This window comes from Mustela nivalis, assembly GCF_964662115.1.
Source record: "Mustela nivalis genome assembly, contig: HAP1_SCAFFOLD_1201, whole genome shotgun sequence".
NCBI lineage: Eukaryota > Metazoa > Chordata > Mammalia > Carnivora > Mustelidae > Mustela > Mustela nivalis.
The window spans coordinates 120,025-133,360 of NW_028135463.1; positions in this window are offsets into that span (position 1 = coordinate 120,025).

The window sequence follows — 13,336 nt, forward strand, 5'->3', positions numbered from 1 at the left end:
CATGATTATTTTGGTCCTGGCATTAAAAAATCCATTCTTCCTGAGAGAAATCATAATCATTTTCACCATGTTCTGTTTTTCTATTGAATCAGAAGGGGGGGGTCGCAGAAATACTTATAAATGCTTTTAAGGAATATTCCTGTCAACATGCAATCATGATTTCCTTTGCACATGATGTTCATTCATGGTAAAATGATTTGATTTGAGTCTTCAAGAGCTAGCCAAAAAGAGAATGTTGAGATGCAACACATTCATCTAACTCATTTCACATAATGCTCCAGTTGGAAGTCAGTCTCTTTATGTAGATTTTCCCTGCAGGTTTTTCCTGGTGAAAAATCTACTTCATCATCCCCCCCAGGTGTTGTCTGCTCAGAGGGTTTTGGTGTGTGGGTGATTGTTTTCTCTCATGTACAACAATAAAAAGCTGTTTCAAGACTTTGTTTTCCTCATTATTTTGTTCATCCCATTGTGTGAAAATAGACATGCTTGTTGCCATTCAGAAGCTCAAACACTTCTGGAAAAAAAAAATATCCTTGAGAGGGAGATATGCCATCCTTATGCTACCTCATCCTGGGTCTCAAACTCTTCTAGAAAAGGCTCTTTATTAGGAAATTTTAAAAAAAAGAAAAGAAAAGAAAGAAACCAGAGCTATTTCTTACAGAAGTTAGTCTCAGAAAATTCTCTTGGAATAACCCTTGATATATTTAATAGAACTCTTGTTTTATTTGATCTACTCTATTAAATCTTCATCCTAGAGTCAAATTAAATCAATTTGTGCTTTAGAAAATAACCAAAGATTTGCTCAAAGATTTCTGGACAAAGATGTCCATGGTGGGCTTGTGTGCATTTATGTACATGCACACAAATTAATCTAAATATCTAACATCAGTAAGGGAATGGAAAAGTAAAATAGAAAATTCATCGACTATTTTATAATTTGCTTCTATATAGTTCTAAATTAACTTTTATAGATGTATAATATACATATACAAAGGTGGCAAGCTATAAGTATACTTCTCATGATTTACCACAAAGTACATTCCTATAACCACAAAAGTTTTTGGGAAAAACTTGATTATGAACCAGTATTTTTAATATAAGAATTTACCATCTTTATACAGAATGTACAATTTGTAGTGCAGATTTTATTTTTCCTATGTAATTTTGTAAAGTTCTCTTTCTTTTCCTGTTGTCTTAATTTTCCTAGTTAAGTAAATTACTGTTTGCTTATTCTTCTTATCTGAGGAATTTTTTTCCATCCTTTGCAATTCCATCAGTGGTTTCCTTGTTTTTGGATGCTTCATTACCAAATGCATATACACCAAGCACAGGTATCTTTATCTTTCTGTAAATAATATAATCCAAGGCATAGTAGACAATAACCATGTATAGAATTATTTAATGTATCACTGTCACTAAATAATTATAAAATACCAATTATTTTCCCTCACCAAAAAGCAATATTCTCTTCATTCCCTTCTGGAATTCATTTATTTTGCCATTTTTGCCAATCATCAGATTATGCTTTTCCTGAGGTGACTTTATACTTCCACTTTTAATTATTATTCTACTTTGCATTATGTTCTATCTGCATGAAGCATCTTTATGTAAAATATTGTTACACCAGTCTAGTCACTAAGATGACCCATGTATTCACTGTTTACCAGTATTTCCAATTTCATCTGAGCCATCTTAAAGAGTCTTGATTAATTCACTATAATCATTATTTGGATAATTCCTTCTGGTGGTGAGATAGTTTGCAAGTCTCTGTACAAGTAAATCTCTATCTCCTTCCCTGCAGCTGATAAATGATATCCTGGTTGGAAATAGGATCTTTGGGTGGTACCCCTTATCCATCAGTAACCTCCAACTCTCTCCCACAGCATTCTTCCAGCTTCCACAGTTACCAAAGAGAAGCCTGATCACAAACTAATTCTTTGTTCCCTTTTTAACTAGCTTCCTTTGTCTGAAAGCTTGTAACATCTTTTTAGTCATGGAATTCATGAATTTATTTCAGAATAAACATCAATCCCACTTAAGATGAAATTTTCCTCTTTTCTAATTTTTAACTTTTCTCCTTTAGCTTTCTTTTTTTCTTTTGAATCATTATGGATCCATTTTACAAGTCCACATCTTTACCCTTATGAATTCCACTTCTTTGCATTTTTCTGTTTGAGAAACTTCTATTTTGTCAGTTATGGTCCAGGTCTCAACTATGAAACTAGTCCTTTAAATGATTTCTGAAATTGTAATGTTCAAAAGGCATATAATATTTTGTTTTCCAATAGTCTTGGTTTCTAAAATCAAATCTACTAAGATAGTTTATTTGTTTATTTACATTCTAGCCTACCTTCTCCACCAAATCTAAATCACTAGGAACAGAATGTTTCGCTTGTTGGTCCTCTTGTTGGTTCCTGATAATTCCTCATTCAATTATTTTTTCCTTACCTGTTTAAGAAGTCAAATTCAAATATGTGTTTGGCTTTATCCAAAATAACAGCAAGGCTGAATTTACTCTGTAATTTGGCAATGGACATGCCCATTCTCTCCTGGTACACATAAAACTTCTCTATCAGCCTCAGGAGTAGGGAAGATTCAGACACAGGGTCAAATTCTCAGCAGCCACTCTGAGACCAGAGACCACAGGTCCTCCCAGGAAAGCTGACACAGGCTAGAAATCGTTTCCTCTGGGGGACCATGAAAGTCAGAGTACCAAGCTCTCTACAGACTCTACGTAAATCTCATTGTTGCTGCTAACTTCTTCACTACTGATCCTTACTTAAGTTCACTTAGGCCCAGAAAGGATTAAGACCAGTCAGTGCCTTTTCCTGTGTCAGGACCCTGTTCTCAAACCTCACAGTCCCGATTGGCTGCCCCAACTCCGCTTATTAGAGATGGGGAGGGGCCATGGCAGGACTGGAATTGGATGAGGAGAGCAACAAACTCACATTCAAGAAAGAATGTGAGAAAGAAACTCACCTTTCCAAACGCTTTCGCAATATATTAAAATGATCACTTAATACCTTTGTTATGAAAAAAAAAGTGTGACTTTATTGTTATTGTTGCAATAATGATAATTTTACAGGAAAACGTTATGCTGCATAGAGGGAAGTATTCAGGATTTGGCTTATCATGGCTAGAATTATTTCTTTAAATTATTCTAATACATTCAAATGGAATCCTTAAGCTTCATAGTAAGATTAGTATTATGCCTCTTAAGTGGAATAGAAGTAAAATGTGTTAATTGTTCTATGTCCTTACTAAAATAAGAACCATTCATTTCATTATCAACAAAAACAAAATAATGAAGTAATGAAAAAAATTATTTGAGTCAGTACAGATGCCAGAGAGAATAACAATGCTACAGCATTCTAAATACAAAAAGATGGCTGTAAAGCAGATTTCAGTATTTGCCTCTTATTATTCATTCTACTATGTGTGGCATTCTACTATGTGTGGTTTGGAAACAGAGTTGACCCTCCAGTTGTTTAAACTGTACAAAAGAGTTCGGTAATATCTTCATAAAATAGAGTTGTTGAAAATGAATCTAGGATAAAGCTAAATAGGCCTCTGATTTTCAGTATTGAGGCAATATTAAAATATATCTTTTAAAGATTTATTTATTAATTTGAGAGAGAAAGCACTCCCACAGGCCACTAGTGGAAGAAGAGAGGACAAGCAGACACCCCAGTGAGCTGGAAGCAGGAGCCCAACTTGGGGCTCTATCGCACAACCCTGAGATCATAACCTGAGTCAAGGGTAGGTTGCTCAACAGACTGAGCCACTCAGGCTCCCCAACAATATCATAATATTAGTACTTTTGAAGACCAAAGACCAATGTAGTAAAAGAAAAATAATACACCAAGGACATCACTGTGTTTATACTTCAATAATTAAAGCTTATCTTTTGATTTATAAATATAATATAGCTTGTATTTTTAGAAAGAATACTATATTGGAGTTAAGTAAACCAGTAAGCAATCATTTTTAGCAACTTAATTATTTCTCAAAATATAAAGATTCATAATGTTATCTTGTATTAATATTTCTAATGCTTTATTTGAAAAATCCAAAGCTTTGTAAACATTTAAAATATTGATATTTGATATTGATATTGATATTTAACCCTCCATATCTGCACTTTTAGAGCACCCCAGCCATCTTTTCCTAGTTTGTAAGTCGGTTATATAGAGCCATGTTTCTCCAATTGTAATGTGCACGTGCACCCAGCCCCTTTTAAAAACATAGATTCTTATCCTAGCAAGTTCCCTGGTGATGTTGATACTGCTGGTTCATGAAGCATTCCTTTCAAAACAGAGGACCCTTTGATCCTACTAAATATGGCTGAACTCAATGTTCACAAAGGTAAAACTGGTAGTTTAGGAGTATGGCACTTTCTGTGTAACTAACAGCCTTTATGTATAAGCGCTGTTTGAGTTTGGAAAGAAAAATCTAGAGCCAATAATAGTCGATCTAAATTATTTTAACCTCTTCCGCATTGCAGCTAATGAACAAAAAGAGCAGGATATTAATTTAAAACCAGAGTGGAGAACAATTGAAGGAAATGTCGATTGTGGAGTTGATCATTTTCCTACAATTTTAAATAGAGTCCTTTTTGCTAACAAATAGTCATAATAAAATGTAAAGTCAACTGTCAATTAGGGGCAATTGCACTATGGAAAACGTGTAGGCAGTTCTTGTCAAATCCTTGATTTTCACACTAAGACTGGTACATGAAAGGTGAACACTGCGTGATTTTTCTTTTTCTTTATCCTCAGTACTCTGTGTTTTCTCTACTTGTGCTGTAGAAGTAGAAGTCTGCACAAATCCCTCCTCTAAGCATTGTGTGATAAACACCAGCCTCATCATTTCCCAGCAGCAGCTATGTGCTTAAGCGGCAGGACTCTTGTTTCCTCTAATCGGAGTCACAGTTTAGATCCCCCATGATTCTTTGAAAATCATGTAAAGAGAAAGCTGCACTTTCTTTTTTTCTGCCAAGTTGTGCTAAGATAGTCTATTATGCATTAGCATTTGAGTTGGAAACCTAGATGATAATGTGTCCTGTAGGTGTGGTATTTCAAATCCCACTTGGTTTTGGAGTGCCCTGGGGAGCTAAGGGTATTATTCACTGAGCATTTCTGAAATGGTTCCCTGCAATGCATTGTCCTGGGTACTTTTTCTTTCTTACCCATCTAGTGAATTGTGATTTGTTTTATAGTAAAGATATATTAAAATAACCTTTCAATCCCTATTGGTATAAAAAAAAAATTTTTTTTTGAGGTCAGAAAAAACCATTTAACTACTTAAGTGATGTCGCCTTCTGTTTATTTTTGCCTCCTCCATGGGGCAAAGGTCTTATATGTTTTCTCTACCTGCTTCTTTTGTTTCTTGTTGACTATTTCAGTTCTTGGATTATCTTTTCTTATTTTAATGGATATAAATATGTAAAAGACTTCTGATGTCTTTCACTTTATTCCTTCTCCACACCCTAGATGTTTATTCTGTTATTAGTAGAATTTTTTCAGAATTTTCCAATATGCAAATACACACAAACTAAAATAAGAAAAGGAAGACAAGAAGACATTTTCTTTTCTGAAAATAGTTTGTCATTTAGACTGTCTTGAGTAATCTATATCCTAATGTAGAACTATGTTGATATAGATAGATGATAGATGAGTAGATAGAGGGAGAGAGAGAGAGAGATTAGTTATCTGGATAAAAAAAATAGCAGAAGCAACCTTTACTATCCCATTATTAAAGTGACAAAAAATCAATGCAAAAATCTGTCACTAAAATAAGAGCTACCAAATGTACCTATAGCTGGCGCAGGGATGCAGGACCACCTGGCTCCAGGGATCCCAAACAGACCAAGCTCTGCCAATACTGCTAAGAAAATCCCAAGAGAGAGAAATGAGTGGTGGTGCAACAGCAAAGAGTTTATATCAGTGACACCAACACTGGGAAGACAGCAGACTAAGGTCTCAGTGATGGTCTCTAAAGTGCTGAAAATACTTCCCTGTTTATATAAGGAGAATGTGGGGCACAGATGGTTGTGTATGTACAAATCAAACTGATCTATCATCTTGGAATCAATCATGGGTGATGTCTTGCTGGCTCAGGTCAGTCCACAGCCTTGAAGGGGTAGTTTCTCTTCCCATCAGGGGAGTCTTTGTCCTCAGGGTCTTTCCCCTGAGCCAGGAGACAGGTTGGAAAGAAAAACCCAAATAGAAAGTTTGAGGTCAAAATGGAGACAGCCGATGTCCTTTTTCATACCTAACATCAGAAAAAAAATGTTTGGAGTCTCTACCATAGGTAAGCGTTGTGGTAAATACTGCCAAAACACAGAGATATGTACATTGTCTCAAACACTGTGGTTTGTTTTGTTATAGAGTCATCTAGTAAATTCCCCAAAATAAACTGTCATGGAAGACATTTATTTCTCTTTCTGTGTGAAATTATTTATTCTTCCTGCTGTAAGAAAAATACAACAGAAATGCTATAAACCTGGCATAAGGAGAGTTAAAAAGAAAACTGCAAGCCCCAAATGGTGTTATATAGGTCAAGGCCCCAAGTCAGTAAATCGAGACTTAATACCTAAGCTAAATGCAGTTTGAACTCCCGGGAAATAGAATCTTTCACCAGTCAACATGGGAATTTCCTGATCAGCACGAGAAATTCACTGATAGACCCTCTTCTGTTCCCGTTAGGAGAGTGATCTTTCCTAAAAGAATGAATTCCTTGCTAATAACTTCCTTTTTTCTGTACTCTCTCTACTTGTGAAAATCTTTCCTATTCTGTAGCCCTTTGAAGCTCCCATCTGCTTGCTAGATGGGATGCTATCCAATTCATGAATTAATTAGTAAAACCAAATAGATCTTTAAAATTATTTGGTTGAATTTTTCTTATTTAACAGTGAGATTAGTAAGATTGATATATATATATATGTATATATATACATATATATATATATGATGAAAATGTTCCAGTTTGCTAGAGTATATCTGTGCTCTGCATCAAACCTTGTAATCTTGAGTTTTTTGAGCTAGAAAATTCTAAAACATAACTAACTCAGCGTTTTCCAAAGGATGATTCCTAGAACAATGGCAATGACATCACCTGGGAAACGGTCTTAGAAACACATTTTCAGGCCTCAGCTCAGATACACTGAACCAAACACTCTGATGGGACCCAGAAACTCCTATCTAATAAGCTTCCTGGTGATTCTGATAAACATTGTTTCCCCTAGTCTAGCTCCCTCTTTATCAAAGGAGAATATTAATTAAAATCAAAGGAAATAAACAAGGTCATAGAGCTAGCTAAAAAGTTGAAGAACATAAAATATAGTATACAGTAGGTATGCAGTTATACAGCCTGATCCATGGCATAATTAAAGTCACAAAATAATTAAATGTAAAAAATAAAATCATTCTATATCTGAATTCTTTCTGAAATTTAGGTATACTGCATTATTCTAGTACCAACACTGAATCAAAATTGAACCTAATCTTTAAAATCACTTTGTATAATTATTTAGATAGCTCATGATGACAAGATGTCTTAAGCCAAAGATTAGGTTTTAGTCCTAAGAGGATCAGTTGGATTTATTAGAGAAGTTTGTTTGTTTTTGCCTTAGTCTAATTCTAATGTGAGCCTGAATTTAAGAGCTTTTTTGTTTGATTGTTGAGAAAGGATTATAGAGGACACGGAACAGAAATGTCACAAGGGTCATTCCTCAGAGAATTAATCAAAGGAGTATCTTTTATTGTATCTTTTTGTGTATACACTGGAGAAAAGATCACTGATCAGTGAAAAGAATTATATCTTTCTGGTCGCCTTTAAGTAAATTAAATATATAGATTTTGGTGTCTTAAGCTGTCATCCTCTCTTCATTATTTCCCATTTGCCTACAAAAATAACTAGATGAACACTACCTTAAAAAGAAATTTGGCTTCTCTAAATTTTTCTAATCTACACTGCTAACTTTATTAATTGGTTTGCTGCAAATTTTTTATAACTACCAAATTAATACAGATTAAAAGTTGAAAACTCAGAAACCACAGAACAAATCAAAGATAAAACATAAATTTTCACTTGAAATATCTCCAATTAATGTTTTCAGAGAGTGTATATATACTCATTTGTTAGCCAAAGTAGTATGATGTGATAATTGTTTTGAAGCTTTTAAAAAAATAAACAAATTTTGTAATTTTCCACTTCAGTAAATAGTCTTTTGAGGGCGTAATTATAATGAGTATTTAATATTCCATTATATAGACATGCATTAATTTTCCAATCCCCTGTATTTAGATATTTGGGTCATTCCCAACTCTTCATCATTATGCTTGATTCTGTGATGACAAACATCCCTGTAGTAGATAAAACAAAACAAAACAAACAAACAAAAAAACACCTTCAAGCAGTTTATCTCTGAAAATATTTTAGCAGAATTCTAAAAAGTAAAAATCAAAAACATTTGGAATTATTGTATGCATTGCAAATTGCCTTTCATAACTTCTAGAAGGCATGGGTGGTTCAGTGGTAGAATTCTCGCCTGCCATAACTTCTAGAAGTATACAATATTTACATCCAACAAGTAGTATATGAAACTATTACTTCTTGGGGCACCTGGGTGGCTCATTTAGTTAAGCATCTGCCTTTGGCTCAGGACCTGATCGCAGAGTCCTAGAATGGAGCCCCACTGGTGAGCTTCCTTTTCAGCTGGGGGTCTGCTTCTCCTGCTCCTCCTCCTTGCTGTTCTCTCTCTCTCTCTCTCTCCTTCTCTCTCTCTCTCTAAAATAAAGGGATAAAAAAATCTTTAAAAAAAATTATTACTGGGGCACCCCGGTGGCTCAGTGGGTTAAGCCTCTGCCTTCGGCTCAGGTCATGATTCCGGGTTTTGGAATCGAGCCCCGCAATGGCTCTCTGCTCAGCAGGGAGCCTGTTTCCCCCTCTCTTTGCCTGCCTCCCTGCCTACTTGTGAGCCATCTGTCTCTCTGTCAAATAAATAAAATCTTAAAAAAAAAATATTACTCCTTTGGGATGCCTGGGTGACTCAGTCAACTGGGATGCAGACACTTGCTTATGGCTCAGGTCATGATTTCAGGGTCCTGGGATGGAGGCACACCCTGAGCCCCACCTTGAGCCCGAAGTGGAGCTCTGAGCCCAGCAGCTGGATGGGAGTTTGTTTGAGAACTGTCTCTCTCCAACTCCTTCTGCCCTTTCCCCTGCTGACACACACACCCATGCTCTTTCTTTAAAAAATAAATAAATAAATAAATAAATCTTTAAAAACAAACAAAAATTGTTACTTCTTTTATATCTTTAAAGATTTTATAAAACAAATACCATTGTTGTTTCTGTTCCACTAAAATTATGTTAATATTGTGGTAGATTAATATTTTTAAATAATTATTAGCCATTTGTAGTTCCCATTCTAGTACTTTGTCCGTTTTCAAATGAAGAGTTCATATATTTTTTTATTGATAACGCAAAAATCTCTATAAGCATTAAAAGAAACTTTTTCATTTCTGTTATAAATGCCTATTGTCAATATTTTGGAAAGAAAAATTTAAAAGCACTGTAAAATTTTATTTGCATTCTTTTCTTCTCAAGTTTTAAAAATCTACTTTTCTCTCCTCCTGCTATAAGACTATTCTTGCTAAGGGCATCCTCGTGTTCAAAATACATTTCATTCTTTATATGTCTGCTGCTGTCTGCAGCATGAGGTCTTGTTGCCCCTGCCTACACTTTAAAATTTTTTTACTTCGATTTCCCTGGTTCTACTTCACTGTTCTGGACTGTCCTTATTTCTTCTTGAGCTCCTCTTGTCTCCTGAAAAGAAGGGATCCTCTGAGTTCTTCCCTTAGTTCTATGCTTTTGTTTCAATATATTCACACAAAGAGTGTTTTTCCCAAGGGAATTTGGGGTTCATATTCCAAAGAACTTAGTTTTGTCTTGAATCTCCAGCTCTAGCAGCGTTTTCTCACTTAGCAGATAATCCATTCTACAAATAATAACCATAATGATTGAAGCCATCAGACTCTCAATATCTAAGCACACTAAATTACCTATGTTCTTACAAATTTTCCAATTACTTGCCTTGGCTAAGATATTTCCTAGACTGTTGAAAGTTGCTTAAAATAAACAAAAACAATATAAAACACCACCAACAATAAAGCTCCATCAAGAAACAAACAACAACAAAAATAGAAATAGACTCAAATGCAGAGAACAAACTGGTGGTTGTCAAAGGGGTTGGGGGGTGGGCAGGATGGATAAAGGGGATTAAGAGATACAAACTTCCAGTTACAGAATAAATGAGTAAAGGGGTAAAAAGTACAGCATAGGGAATATAGTCAATAATATATTAATTATTTTGTGTGGTGATAGTTGATGACCACATTTATCATAGTGAGCCCTTTATAATGCATGTAACTGTCAAATTAGTGTCTTGTACACCATAATGTACATAATGTTATGTGTCAATTATACTTGAGTTAAATTTTTTAAAACAGGAGTAATAAATTAACATTTGGCCCTAAAAACATTGAAATCCTGAATTTTCCACAAGGGCAAGTTCTCTTCCATCTCCTTCTCTCTTCCACAATGACACCTTCATAACTTACATGCTCACGAGTCAGATTGCCTCTGTGCAAATCTTCATCTACTCTGGCATCTAGGCCAAAATTGCAGTGTATGATACTAGGGCACAAGTCATGGCAGTAGCTGGAAGTAGAGGTAGAGCCCTAAGAAGGTAATTTGTAAGATGATTATATTTAAACATATTTCAAAGATGATAGGAAGGGAAACTTTTTTTTAATGTAAGTTATATTCTAGACTCCCGTTTCACTCTCTGAACAATGATGAAAATTTAAAAAATAACTCTCAGAGTTGTGGTAAAAATTAAATATAAAGATTATGTCAGTTGCCTGAAAATTAAGGATTTAATTTTTAAAACCCTATATATATCTTTTCTTTCATCATTTTAAAAATGACATCAACAGTAATTTTTTCAATAGAATTATTTCTCTGACTCCCATAAACTCCTCAACCATCTGGAAATTGGAAACAGACAGAAGAGGTTACTGGATGTTTTCCAGTGCTCTTCTAAGCTTGACATTCTATTGACAGGGCAATTTAAAAAATCTATCAGGGCAGAAGTTAATGTGTAGAATTTTGTCTTCTCAAATTTCCAATTATTGCTGCCTGGTGATATTGATAATTTTAGAAATTAGATTTATGGTTCCATCGACATTAACCAGTTTTTTTTAAAAGATTTTATTTATTTATTTGACAGAGAGAGAGACAGCAAGAGAGGGAACACAAGCAGGGGGAGTGGGAGAGGGAAAAGCAGACTCCCCACTGAGCAGGAACCCTGATGCTGTGCTCCATCCCAGGACCCTGGGACTATGACTGGAGCTGAAGGCAGATACTCAATAGACTAAGCCACCCAGATGCAGATGCCCCTTAACCAGTTTTTTGGTTTTTTGCTTTTAAATCTAATCAAGGACTCCTAAGATTTCTTTGTTCTCTACATAGATTTACTTCTCAAATGTTCTCTGGACCATTCATAACATTTTTCTTATGATGAGCGAAATAAAATTTTGGTAAGAGTTCATTTTATTTTTACATGAATCATGATTTTACTTTTTTAAAAGATATATACTTGAATTCACTGTAATCTAGTATTTATTCCAGTATTTACAATTATACAGCAAAATAAGAATATTTCTCTCTGTTCATACATTGAGAAATGTATGTAGAAACTCATACATGTTAAATAAGTGGCCCAATGTCATAGCTGTTGAGGTTTGGACCATGAAGTAGAATATAACTTTTCTTCTATGTCATGTTTCTCAAATTATTCCACATGGCTCCATGCTAGAGGTTTGCAGAGTCTGGGATAAGTTAAAATGGTGAGGTGTTTCAGCATTATTAATTTTATTGAAATATATTTTGACTTCTTCTTTGCCGATTTGGATGCCTTTAATTTCCTTTTGTTGTCTGATTGCTGAGGCTAGGACCTCTAGTACTATGTTGAATAGCAGTGGTGATAATGAACATCCCTGCCGTGTTCCTGACCTTAGTGGAAAAGCTTTCAGTTTTTCTCCATTGAGAATGATATTTGCGGTGGGTTTTTCATAGATGGCTTTGATGATATTGAGGTATGTGCCCTCTATCCCTACACTTTGAAGAGTTTTGATCAGGAAGGGATGCTGTACTTTGTCAAATGCTTTTTCAGCATCTATTGAGAGTAGCATATGGTTCTTGTTCTTTCTTTTATTGATGTGTTTGATCACATTGACTGATTTGCGGATGTTGAACCAACCTTGCAGCCCTGGAATAAATCCCACTTGGTCGTGGTAAATAATCCTTTTAGTGTACTGTTGAATCCTATTGGCTAGTATTTTGTTGAGTATTTTCGCATCTGTGTTCATCAAGAATATTGGTCTATAGCTCTCTCTTTTTTTTTTTTAAGATTATTTATTTATTTATTTGACAGAGAGAGATGACAAGCAGGCAGAGAGGCAGGCAGAGAGAGGGGAGGAAGCAGGCTCCCTGCTGAGCAGAGAGCCCGATGCGGGGCTCGATCCCAGAACCCTGGGATCATGACCTGAGCCGAAGGCAGCGGCTTAACTCACTGAGCCACCCAGGCGCCCCCTATAGCTCTCTTTTTTGATGGGATCCTTGTCTGGTTTTGGGGATCAAGGTGATGCTGGCCTCATAAAATGAGTTTGGAAGTTTTCTTTCCATTTCTATTTTTTGGAACAGTTTCAGGAGAATAGGAATTCTTTAAATGTTTGGTAGAATTCCCCTGGGAAGCCGTCTGGCCCTGGGCTTTTGTTTTTTTGGAGATTTATAATGAAATATATTTTGAAAATATATAATTTAAATTACTAATTTAAGTCACAAAATATTTTTGTAGTGAATCCAAAGCTATATGAATTTTTGTATTTGCTCACGCAACCACATGTTCTGAACTGAATTCCCTAACTTCAGGATATTCTTTGAATATCTCAGGATACATTGGTGAAAAAAATACTCAGAAGCACTATTGAGGTATGGCTTCTCCCAATGCATAGGACAAATAACTTATTATTCCTATACATAATGAAACATAATTTGATATCCCAGATTATTTAAATTATTTAAATCATAAGCTATGATTCAGATCAGAATTGCAATATACAGACTTTGCCGATTGACAATGTTATTGCAAATTTTATGGTTCAGTTGAGCCTTATATTATAGTTATTAGTTAAGTAGTCTTTAGTTGAAAGACTAAAACACATATTATAAATATAGAGAAGGATGATACAAGAGTGAACAGATCTTC